Raw genomic sequence first — 12,845 nt, 5'->3', positions numbered from 1 at the left:
TGGAATTTATTTTGGGAGAGTAAAAAAAAAGAAGCAAGAACAGTGGCTAGGATTTATATCAAACATTTGAGCTGAGGGCCATAGCATTCCCTTGTTTCAAAGGGCCTTACAGAGCATCAGTGTTGACTCATTTAATTGCATGGTGTACAGTAGAGGTATGCACTGCATTCATACATATTCTGAATCCTTAGCTGAAGTGGCCTTGGGGCTTGTATCCCAAATCCTGGGTCTTGTAGGGGGGGCGTATCTGGAACTTGTTAGAGGTGAAGTGGGATCTGTACAAGGCAGCACAATCAAAGTGGAGACCCTTGAAGTGCTTTTTGGTGTCTCAACAATCCAGATGTTTTTTAAATATGCTGAACACAAGCGTCTGTTAAAAGTGACACTAGATGTCTCTAAGTTTATCTTATAAGGAAAATGTCAGAGTGGGGGAAAGGGGTGGGAGGAGAGTAAACTCCAGCATGGAAAGAGTGGAGGGAGAGCTTCATTGTGACAGTTCCAGCTTGTACTCAGAATGAATTATTTTACTTGGGAAATGAATTCCTTTTAGTTTTGCCCCAATTTAAATTTAAAGGTGCCTAGCCTTTGTCTGAAATCTGGCACCTCTCTCATGTCTGCAATTTTCAGATCAATTGGCCACAAACAGTAGGAGAGATCAAGTTATCCTTTTTTTACCCACCCTCCAATCTGTAAAGACTCCTGCAAACTGTAGTTTGTTACAGATGCTGACCTCAAAGAACTACACTTCCCAGCACCCTTAACAAACTACAGTTTCCAGGAGTCTTCATGACTGTTAAGTGGCATAATTATTTTAAATGTATGGTGCGGATGTGACCTAAAATACCATGTAGTTTATCCTTGCTTTATCTGTTTTTTTTTTCCTTTTAAAATAGTAGTCATGAGGATCAGCACTGGGCCTGCAATGCATTGGGGGGGTTTAAAATAAAACAAGTCCTAACAAAAATCCTTCCTCTGAAGCTAATATTTGGCATGAGAGGGACAATGCATTTGGTGCCAATGATGCCACAGAGAAGCAGAAACCACACCCATCCTGTGGGCTGTATTCCCAGTCATTCTCAGTGGTCAAGCTGCAGCAGAGTACAGTTAGACAGTCTGATGATAAGGCCAGGGCAGAGCTTGGAAAAGTTACTTTTTTGAACTACAACTCCCATCAGCCCAATCCAGTGGCCATGCTGGCTGGGGCTGATGGGAGTTGTAGTTCAAAACAGTAACTTTTCCAAGCTCTGGCCCAGGGAGACTTTTTAATTTCCACTTTCCAGTGATGCACCCTTGCTAAGTATGACATAAGGATTTTGTCTGCTTGCTCCAGCAAGTCTTCCCTTTGTTCAATGTACAGAGCTCTTACATTCTAAAGCACTGTTATCCCCTCTCCGTTCCACACATAATATCCTTAATTAGGTGTTTCAAAAGTTTTGACTTTTGTCTCAAACCATCATTAATTTGAGACTTTATCCCTCAACCATCCTCAGTGAACTGAACTGCCAAGTCCAGCGGGGGGGGGGAGGGGGGGAGAATGAGCTTGTCATATTTGGGACCTACTTTTTATTTTATTTTCCCTTTCCAGTTTCACACCTCTGAGACAAACTTGATTCATTTTTTTTAAAAGCTCTTTTCTTTAAGGTTGTTTGAAGTCAAAGCTCAACCGCTGTTGGTATTCATACTGTACCTACTCTGCACATTATTTGGGGCCAGGCTTTGAAGTTTTCCATGTCTCCTGGGTATTCCAGATAATTCAATTCATTGTGAGAAAAGAACACAAAAAAGGGGGGCACAAAAAACCCCTTTACATCAATGTAAAAGTTGGCTAAGGTTTGAAGTGTCAGGAACTTCATTCTCTTTTATTTTTAACAAAGGAAATTCCTCTGATTGCAAGTTGAAAAAGCAGGCGGTGAGGGAAGCACTGCCGAACATAACTGGCCTCCTTTAAAAACCACTTTTTCCCTCCCCACATTTTTGGTACATGTCATAAGGCATATGGCCATTTACTTGGTGCTTGCATAGGCATGTTATCCTTCTTGCATTAATCTCTAGTGATCCACACTTAAATCATAGCAGTAACACGTAGGAACAGGAGAAGCTGCCTTATTCTGAGTGAGACCATTGATCCATGTAGCTCTGTATTGTTTACACTGACTGGTAGTGGCTCTCCAAGGTTTCAGGTGGGGCCTTTTCTAGCCATACCTGAACATGCCAGGGATTGACCCTGGGGCCTTTTGCATGCAAAGCAGATGCTCTGCCACTGAACTATGGTCCTTATCATAGCAAGCATGAGCATTAACATTTTGGAGGACAGAGAAGCAAGTACAAATCTCTACAGAGCCGATCGGCTGCTTCCAAATCAATTTGTACAGATCTATAGCGCAAAACAGTTTCTAACGATCCCAGACAGGGTGTCTTTGAAATGGAGCAATACAACCCCATAAAGGAGAACACCATGGTGGGGAGAGAGGAAGGAAGGCTAGAATGCTATCACCCCACCTGACACTCTCCAATCACAGTGCTTGGAAGGGGTGAAGTCTTAAAATACAGACATTTTTTGTAGGTTCTGTCTCTTAGCAATGTTTGGTGGAAGCTGGGTGGCATTTGTTCAGCTTGTGTATGCTTCTGTTCTTTCCAAATCAATCCCAGTCCCATTCTTATTTACATATTTTTTTAAAAAAAGTTTGCCATCATTTTTATTTGATTCTCATTGCTAAGAATTATTATTAAACCTTGTGGGCATATTTAGCAACAGCTTTCTGAAATCATCATCATCATCATTTTCCAGTTGCACAGCCATCCTTCAAAATCTGCACTTCTCCAAATTTTGCAGTGCAGCTCTCCAGCTAAGTAATGTAATGTGTATAAAAATGCATATATTAAGGTAATATATGAATGCATGTCTTAGTGAGAAAACACATACACAAATATATTGTATTAGAAGAAATTGCTTTGAAAATGTGCATATTAATCAAAATTATATCAGGAAAAATTTGCACGATGATGCTGATAAATTTTCATGAACACTTTCTTTTAATGCAAACTGATGTGGAGATGTGGAAAAGTGAATTTAAGATTGAAAAAAGGAGAAACTGAAATTGACAGATTCACCCACGCCCAGGAGCCAGCCAAGGTAGGTTTGCTTGATCAAGGTGGACAGACGGTGACATGCTTTGCTATCTCCTATCTCCATAGATGAAATGCCTTCATTCAGGAATGGAGGGAATGCTGGTACTTAAAACGTTATATTTCAGATTAGCCCTTGTAATTAATATGGTTGTGGCTCTGTTTTAATCCACTACTGCATATCATGTTGTCACCTTGGGTGTAAAATCAATAAAAATGAAATCTTTGAATTTTTGGACACACAAAATGATTTCACAATGTCTGAAAGAAAACATTAGCTCATAAAATTTCTATTTGTTGGGAACTAGTCTAGTGAAGTGCTTTGACTGCAGTAGGAGTTATGGGCTCCTGTGGATTCTCATTGACATGTTTGATCATGCCCTTTAATGAGAATGACTCTCTTTTGGTCTGATTCTTTGGCTGATTGACTACTGAAGCCAGTCTCAATACTTCTAGCAATGTCCATTCAGCTGTTTGGATTCTCAGGTGAATGCCGTCAGGGCCCACCTCCACCAATCAACAGTGGATTTTTGTGAAATTGTGGGGGAAAGGTAAGTGCAAACAATCGGCTTGCTAGACTTATTTAAAATATTCATAAAAGGTAAAGTGTTGCAGATATGGAGGGATGAGCTTCCTCCTGATAGAATCTCTGCCCACTGGCATTGTTGCCTGGAAAAGGTTTTCGGTGTAATTATATTGTACAGTGCTACATTTGCTGCCAAGCAACACAATTTTAAAGTGGACCTATGTCATTTCCCTCCAATTCAAGTGCCAGATCTTGGAGTGTGTGTGTGTGTAGTTCTTTTCTTCAGTTGCCTCTCAAGCTGTACAATGTGGCAAGGGGTCATTCTGTTGGCGTTTCCTGCTGAAATCTCACATCTCAGCCATCAAACACATGCAGCAGGATCTTTGGGGGGAGGGCTGGTGGTGACAGTATGTTGTTTTTAAAAATTATTATTACCTAGGTAATGTTTTCTGATATTGCACTTTGAGGTAATTCGCATTTGAGTTATCATGAGTCTGACATCTGCCGTAATGACATCTGTTGCAGCAGAGTGAGACAAGATAAGACATAAATCATTAATATTTCCTGGATTCCAGTGTGAAACTTGGAGATATCAACAAATGCTTCATTGGCTTGAACATTTCAGTTTTGAAACAATCAGGCAAGTTCATCCTAAAAATTTGCTATTACAATTCCTTACAATATCTGATTTAAAATGAAAATGAAAGAGACAGATATACAGTATAGACACACTCTAGTGTGTGTGCGCGTATACAAGCACACTGGCATGTATTTATGCATTTGAAACAAGGCACATTGGAGCCAAAATTATGGAAATCCATTCCATCCAGAACAACATTGGGAAGAGGTGCAGAGGTGCAAGATAGGAGAAGGAGAACCACTCTGCATATTACAAAGAATGAAGGAGAATTCTGGATTGTGCCACTTCAGACAATAGGCTGGGGTTCCTATTTTTGGTATCCTTACAAAACTTATAGTCCTGAACTCAGAAACACTTGCTTAACAACCCGCTAAGTTTTCATGGCGATACATAAAATACTCAGAGAGAGTCGAGAGTTCAAAGTGTAAAACAAGAGCAAACAACCCAGACCCTGTTGGATTTTTTTCTGTCAGTGGTCTCATAATTTGTTGAAACTAATTAAAAATCAGACATGTTCCCAGAGTATCTGTAATCCTATTTCTGACCTTGCCCCATATTCTGACCTTAATGTTCTGCAGTTGAAAAGTTAAAAAAACATGCCTGGCTGATTTTTAATTAGGCAATTTAACATTTCTGGCATGCTCAGTAAGAAGCAACTGTCAGTGTTCTGAAAGCCAGACTCACAGCTGTTTTGCTTGACTAATTGGGGGGCACACCCATGCCAGACTTTGATTTCACTTGAGACAGCCATGGCTTCCCCCAAAGAATCCTGGGAAGTGTAGTTTGTGAAGGGTGTTGAGAGTTAGGAGACTCCTCTTCCCCTGACAGAGCTCCAGTGGCCAGAATGGTTGAACAGTCAGCCCCTCTTCTGGGGATTGTAGCTCTGTGAGGGGAATAGGGCCTCTCCTACCACCTCTCAGCACCCTTCACAAACTACACTTCCCAGGATTCTTTGGGGGAAGTCATGACTATCTAAAAGGAAATAAAGGTTTGGTGTGAATGTGGCCAGGAACAGCTTTGGTTTAAATTTGAGTGGGAGGCTGCATGTGCCTGCTGTAGAATAAAAAAAGGGGGGGAACCCTGAAAAACCACGATACTGTTCACAATGTTTTCCTGGAAAGGAAAGGGGCTTTCCTCTGCCCAGTGCCTACCACCCAATCTCCTCCCCTCCCTCCAACTTCCTCCCTACTCCTACCCTTCCTCCCTTTCTCTCCCCTTCCCCCTCCTGTCCCCCCTCTGTCCCTCCCCCAGGTCAGTTTCACCTATCCTAAGCATGATTGCATGGGAGGAAATCCCACTGAATTCAATAAGTATGCAAATAATCAAACCTGCCCTCCCCCCTCCTCCTCCCTCCTATCCCCTCCCTTTTGCCCTTTCCTTCGCCCTCCCCTCCCCCATCCTTCCAATCCCCTCTCCCTCCTTTCCCTCCCCTTTGCCCCTTCCTTCACCCCTCCCTCCCCTCCCCTTCCAATCCCCTCTCCCTCCTTCCCCTCCCTTCCTCCTTCCTCCTTTCTTCTCCCCCCTCCTCCCCCCATGGTCAGTTTTCTCTATTCTAAGCATGACTGAATGGCAGTAATCCCACTGAACTCAATAAGCATGCAAATGATAAGAACAGCCTTTCTCCACCCCATCTCCTTCCGTGCTTCTCCTCTCCTCTCCCTCCCTTCTTCCTTCCCTCCCTTCTTCCTTGTCTGAGCCCTGCTGGAGGGGGGTGGAGTGACAAGATTAAAGCTGAGGAGGAGGAGCCAGTGAAAACTGGAGCAGGGAGTTGGACTCAGAAGGTGCCCCAGTTCTGGACTTTGACAGTTCAGTCCCTCCAGATATCCTTGAGGAGAGTCAACCTGACCAGCAGTTGTTTTCCAGCCTGACACTTCCCCTCTCCCTGTGCCTGCATTGCTTGCAGGCAGCCCTCCTCCCTCTGAGGGGGAAGATGGGATAGCGACAGAGGCTCCACCTTTGCCTCACGCTAGGAGGCGATTGCAGTGGGAAATTCAACAGACACAATTGAGGCGGAGTCTTCACCTGCATGCACGCTCCCAACAGTAACTGTTAGCACATGCAATTAAGGTGCCCGGTCAGCCTTACTTAAGCCAAGGGGGGGGGAGTAGTTGCTGACTTAGTGCAGCAAAGTTGTGCCTAGTTAGACCTAGAGAGATGCTGAGTTCTGAGTAAGCCATAGGTAGATTCATGAAGCGCACTGAATTGAAGCTTTCTCTTACTGACAATAAAAGAAAAAACTACAGCCATGTCTGAGTTCTTTGAGTTTAGGCAGGACATTCCTTCTTCCTCCTCCCCTACACACTTCAGGCCTCCCTCCATGCCTCTTCTCCTTCTCCCCCATGGTCAGTTTCACCTATCCTGATTGCATGAGAGTAAATCCCACTGAACTCAATAAGCATGCAAATTGATCAAACCTGCCCTCCTCCTCCCCTCCCCCTCCCACCTGCTCCCCTCCCCCTTCTCTCCTCTGCCCTTACTCCTCCTTCCCTCCCCATCCCCCCCGTGGTCAATTTCACCTATCCTATGCATGATTGCATGGGAGTAAATCCCATTGAACTCAATAAGTATGCAATTGATCAATCCATTCTCAGCAAACTTGCACAGGATTCCATTTCTTACCTCCTGGATTAAAAAGCAGAGAAATTTACTAATAGTAAAAAAAGACAAAAAACAACCTTGCAGTTTAAAAACGTACCTATAACAAACAGATATTTCTATCAAACCTGAAAAAGCAGGGAAATCAGGCAGCTATAGTGAATGCACCAGGGGAGCAGGAGACCTGATCTCCTCTCTAAGATACTGTATTGCCCTACAAATTTGTCAAAATGCAAACACAATTTGGGTAGGTCTTTCACAGTCCAATCCACTTCCTGTGTACCTGGAAGAATTTGATAACGTGCCTCCTGTTCCCCGGTGCATTCACTATAGCTGCCCAATTTCCCTGCTTTTCAAAGTTTGATAGAAATATCTGTTGGCTACAGGTATGTTCTAAAACAACAAGGTTTTTTTGCCTATTAGTGAATTTTATCTCAATGTATGCATTTATAAATGTATTTCATCCTTAAATATGGAATTTTTAAATGCATTTTGATGCTTTTTTTAACCTGAGAACTGTATTGCAACATCCAGAGAAGTATAAAATCTGAAAGACACATTCAGATCATATACTAGTTCAAGAGACGTGAATCTGGTTTGCGTGCTTTAAAACTGCAGACTAAATGAAATTCTCCATCTTTCCAACCAGATGTTCAGGCTGTGAGACACTGTGTATTTTCTCAACAACCTATTGTAATTACCTTTCCTTTCTAATAAAGGGCTTAGGAAAATGCTTTGTAGGATCTCTGAGCAAAAGAGATGTTGGTGATTCAGAAATTCTAACCCTGTATACCAAAAACAGTAGTTAGCTTCATCAAGCAATCAAATGTGGATTATGGTACAACTCACACTGTTTTTAATTTTAGCTTATTTGCCTAATTGTCTTGTCTCAGCACATTTCATTAACTCAGGTGGCTCCTAATAATGGACTCCCCTCAAAAGGTTCGGAGGTTTGTTGTAACACTCCTGGCTTCTGATTTCAGCACTGCCATTGCAATCTAATTTGACCTCACAAACCATTAAGGGACAGGTATCCACGGTGTTATTTATATTTTGCTCCTCAGAAACCAGGGGTTCTTAATATTTTCGCAATGGAATTAATATTCCTGCCACATTTGGAATTAGTGCTTAGTCTTCATGATGGAGAAAATAAACTGTAAAGAAGATGCAACTATCTTTGCAGGAACAGAGTCTGTTTAACATATTAATTTGCATTTTGCTGTGGCGGCTGCAATCCCATACACACCAGGAAGTAAACCCCATTGACCACAGTGGGGCTTATTTCTTAGTGGATGTGCATGGGATTATGCTGTAAAGTAACCTGTCAAAAACAGATTCTGATGGAGTCACTGGCTGTGGGCACACTAGTCGCTTCAAAAGTAGCCAGAATGGTTTTTCTCGCTGCATTTTGAAGCAACACTGTCTTCTGCTGGCCACACCTCCCTCCCCCACTGCTGCCTTCAGATCTTTCAGGACCGCTCACAGCAAAGCATTAGACCAACCACTGTTTTTGCTTGTAGCAAAGTGTTTCCATTGGCCATAACTAGAAGACAAAGGGGTTGATCTACCAATCAGTTGTGAAATTTCCCTGAAGCTGAATTTTAAAAACTGCACTGGAGCTGATCTGATAAGGTTTTAAGAGTAAAAAGGGGCAGAGTTTGACTAGTATTATTTCCCCCATTTTTGAGAAAAGAGAGGTAGAGACGCACTAGAACAGGCACAACAGTAAGTGTGTCTCTACCTACTGAAATCTTTGTTGCTTTTCTGCACTGAGCACATGAGCAACAGACACTCAGAAGATCCCATAAATGAAATGATAATGTATACTGAAGCTTAGGTCGGCAAGTCATTTTACAAAAAAGGTTTTACAAGAAGGCAGCTTGGGAGAGGGAATGGATTATTAATGGGACAAGGGGATCCCCACTGTGCCCAAAGTAGACTTCCAGAAAGTCCTGTCTCACTAACCTATTAGAATTCTTTGAGAATGTCAACAAGCATATAGATGGAGACTTTCAAAAAGCTTTCAACAAGGTACCCCACCAAAGACTCTCAAGAAATCTTAGCAGTCACGGAATAAGAGGAGAGGGTCTCATGTGGATCAGGAATTGGTTAAGGAGTAGGAATAAATGGACAGTTCTCCCAAGGGAGGGCTGTAGAAAGTGGAGTCCCCCAAGAATCAGTATTGGGACCTGTGCTTTTTAACTTGTTCATAAACAAACTAGAGTTAGGGGTGAGCAGTGAGGTAGACAAGTTTGCTGATGACACTAAATTGTTCAGGGCTGTTAAAACAAAATGAGATTGTGAAGAGCTCCAAAAGGACCCTTCCTAACTGAGTGAATGGCAAATGCAATTCAATGTAAAGAAGTGTAAAGGTGTGCACATTAAAGCAAAACAATCTTAATTTCACATATATACTCCTAGGGTCTGAACTGGCAGTGATTGGACAGGAATGAGACCTTATTGTTGTAGTGGATAGCTTGATGGAGATGTCAACCCAGAGTGTGGCAGTTGTGAAACAGTCAAATTCTATGCTAGGGATTATTAGGAAAGGTATTGAAAATAAAACTTCTGATATCATAATGCTGGTATATAAATCAGAGCTTGGAAAAATTACTTTTTTGAACTACAACTCCCATGAGCCCCAGCCATCATGGCCACTGTATTGGGCTGATGGGAGTTGTAGTTCAAAAAAGTAACTTTTCCAAGCTCTGATATAAAGTTTTTCTCCCTCTGTCATAACACCAGAACTTGTGGACATTCAACGAAGCTGAATATTGGAAGATTCAGGACAGACAAAAGAAAGTACTTCTTCACGCATAATTAAACTATGGAATTCACTCCTACAAGAAGCAGTGATGGCCACCAACTTGGATGACTTTAAAGGATTAGGTAAGTTCATTGAGGAAAAGGTTATCAATGGCTAGTAGCCATGATGACTGAGCACTGCCACCATAGTCAGAGGGGAAATGCTTCTGAAAACCAGTTACCAAAAGCCGCAGAGGGAAGAGTGCTCTTGCACTCAGGTCCTGCTTGTAGGCTTCCCATGAGCATCAGGATGGCCACTGTGAGAACAGGATGCTGGACTAGATTGGCCAATGGCCTGATTCAGCAGGCTATTATTATGTCCTTATGTTGTTTGTATAGTCACCATTCATTTACCCTCTGACCTTTCTTTGGAGTTGCCCATAGGGCAAGGAATATGTACTGGAGATGAACTTTGTCTCCGGGGGAGATTTCACACTTTAGTCTCCAGTTATTGATCCCTAAACTATATACTTGGAGAAAAGAGCCAGTGGTATGGACTGTCTGAAAAGGACTGGGGTCACTTTTCTCTGAATCCTCATTAGGGATGGAAAGATCTGTCAATTTCAGTTCTCTCACTTTCTCATTTTTCCAGTCTTAAATTCAGTTCTCCACATTTCATCAGTAATTTGCTATTTTTTTTAAAAAAATTCTCCATTAAAATTCTCCAGCATTTTAGTGTGAATTTCTCCTAATAAACTTATTTTTGTAAGCAGTTTTGACAAATATACACATTTTTGCAAGTGATTTCTCATCATATATGTATTTTTGTATGTTATTTTCATTCATATATTCATTTTTATGCACACTAACATATGCATTTTTATAAACATAGGTTGGTTGGTGACCTTCATTGCAAAATTTGAATCAGTGTAAATTCTGAAGGATGGCTGTTGTTTTGGTTCTCACATTGTTCTGGAAACTGCAAATTTGATAAATTTATCTTTAAATGTGAACTGAATCAAAATTCTCATCCATCCTTAACCTCATGCAACCAAAAAGCTCATATGGTGACTTTGGACCAGCCAGACTAATCTACCTCACTGGGTTGTTATAGGGTGCAATTGGCAGGGGAGAACCATGTACACAACTCTGGGCTCTTTGGAGGAATGGCAACATAAAAGCGGGAAAATAAATAAATAAATAAATACGATTTTCACAAGGGGATCCTACACAAGTAGAACAGAAATTATATCTCCAACTCCTGGGGAGCAATGAGGTCAGTGATGGAACGGGGGAGCTCCCACACTCATACTTTTTCTCCCTTATGGTATGGCGGGTTTAGGATGCCTAATTAGGACTATTAAAAATGGAAATGGACTGCCTTCAAGTCGATTCCGACTTACGGTGACCCGATAAATAGGGTTTTGTAAGACAAATCAGTTTTTCATGTTCGGAAACATCCTAATGCTGTGGCTCACCAAATTCAGCATTACTCAAGAGCTCTACAATACACAATACATGCCAGGCTGAAGGTAAGACTTGCCTATCCCATTTTCAGAAGAGGACTTTGGAAGGTGTTTGTAGTCCAATATGGATTTCAGACTGCAAAGCTAAATCTAAGCTGCATCAATCTATCTCATTTTCATTTCAAGTATTTGTCAACAACTGAGAAACTTTTTTGATTTCTATGTAATAAGCATATCTATTCACTGAAGGTAAATCCTTTGTTGAAAATGCACATTTGAAAGCAAGAATCGAAAAATTGTTTTATTTATTTATTTAATTCAATTTATATCCTGCCCTTCCTTAAGGAGCCCAGAGTGGTAAACACAGCAAATTTTTTTTTTAATTCTAAAACAGTTAGAAGCATTTTAAAAACAGTTAAAATTTGGTCCTCTGCAAAACTTGTATTTTATGAAATGCTTCCAATTTGATGATAGATTTGTGTGTAACTCCTGTATATATTACACTACATTGTTTTTTAAAAAACACCTCATAAAGCAGTTCCATGTGGAAGTGAAAATAACAAAGTCTGTAAAAGTCTTTTTGTATGTGAAAAAGGATTTTTTAAAAAAATAAAAGGCATTTCTTCTCGTACCCCATCAAAATATGAAAATGTTTAATTGTCTTTCAGAGGATTTGCTCTGCTTCCTGATCAAATTTGCAAGGACGAATGTTGATTTGGGTTGATAATCCAGTGGTATTTTTTTGAGTCCTTTGTGATTGATAAAAGCCGGATGTCTTATCCCCAGGAAGCATCCATGTCTCAAATAGCTTTGAAATATTATGAAATTAATGTCTCTTCTGTTAAAAAATCATACACTGGTTCACCGCTTTCTACTGGTGAAACAAGGGCAGATAAAACAGTTATTACTTAATGTTCAAGGAGAAATACAAAGAAATCCAAATGATAGGCTGCATTGGAAAATTCTGGCGGTGTTCCTGTGCTATTGATATGTGAGTAGCTTTCATGGCATTTCCATTTGTTAAGACAAGCTGTAGCAGAGATATATTTTGTTATTTTGTCCCTTTGGATTCCAAAGCAAAATATTCAGTTCCTTACACTGAGATGAATGAAGGATAAGTAAATGTCTGGAGGGGGACAAAACCAATACATAATTCATTCACACAGACAGACCCCATCTGCATCATACATTTGAAGCGGTATCATACCACTTTAAACAGTTGTGGCTTCCCCCAAGGAATCCTAGGAACTGCAGCTTGGTCAGGTTAGTGATAGTTTTTAGGAGACCAGCATTTCCTTCACAGAGCTACAGTTCACAGAGTTCCTTGGGAAGAGGGACTGACTATTAAAAACTTCTGAAAACTGTAGCTCTTTGAGGGGATAATAAGAAAGATAATTGGCCTATTCTACTTCATAACTCTTTTGTTGTTCATATCTGGAATAGGGAGAGAATGGTGCTAATGGGAGCTTTCCTCCAAATGCAAACAACAGCTTCAGAGCAGCAATTTCTATCAGGATGGCAGCAGGGGAAGAAAGGGTTGACCTGCCTGCTACTCTTCCAATAATTGTCACCTTCCATCTTCCAGCAGCTCCCACTTGCATTTTTCTAAAATGTACTGTAAATCCACAGTTAAAGTCATGTCTAATTTTGCCCCTAAGCATATGGGGTAATTATTGTTATTTATCCTCTAGCCAATATGGAGCTGCAGCCAGGATGCACTGTTTGTAGCTGGGCAAGGGGGGCAGTG

This window comes from Rhineura floridana, chromosome 10 (assembly GCF_030035675.1).
Source record: "Rhineura floridana isolate rRhiFlo1 chromosome 10, rRhiFlo1.hap2, whole genome shotgun sequence".
Classification (NCBI taxonomy): Eukaryota; Metazoa; Chordata; class Lepidosauria; order Squamata; family Rhineuridae; genus Rhineura; species Rhineura floridana.
This window is presented reverse-complemented; position numbering follows the sequence as displayed.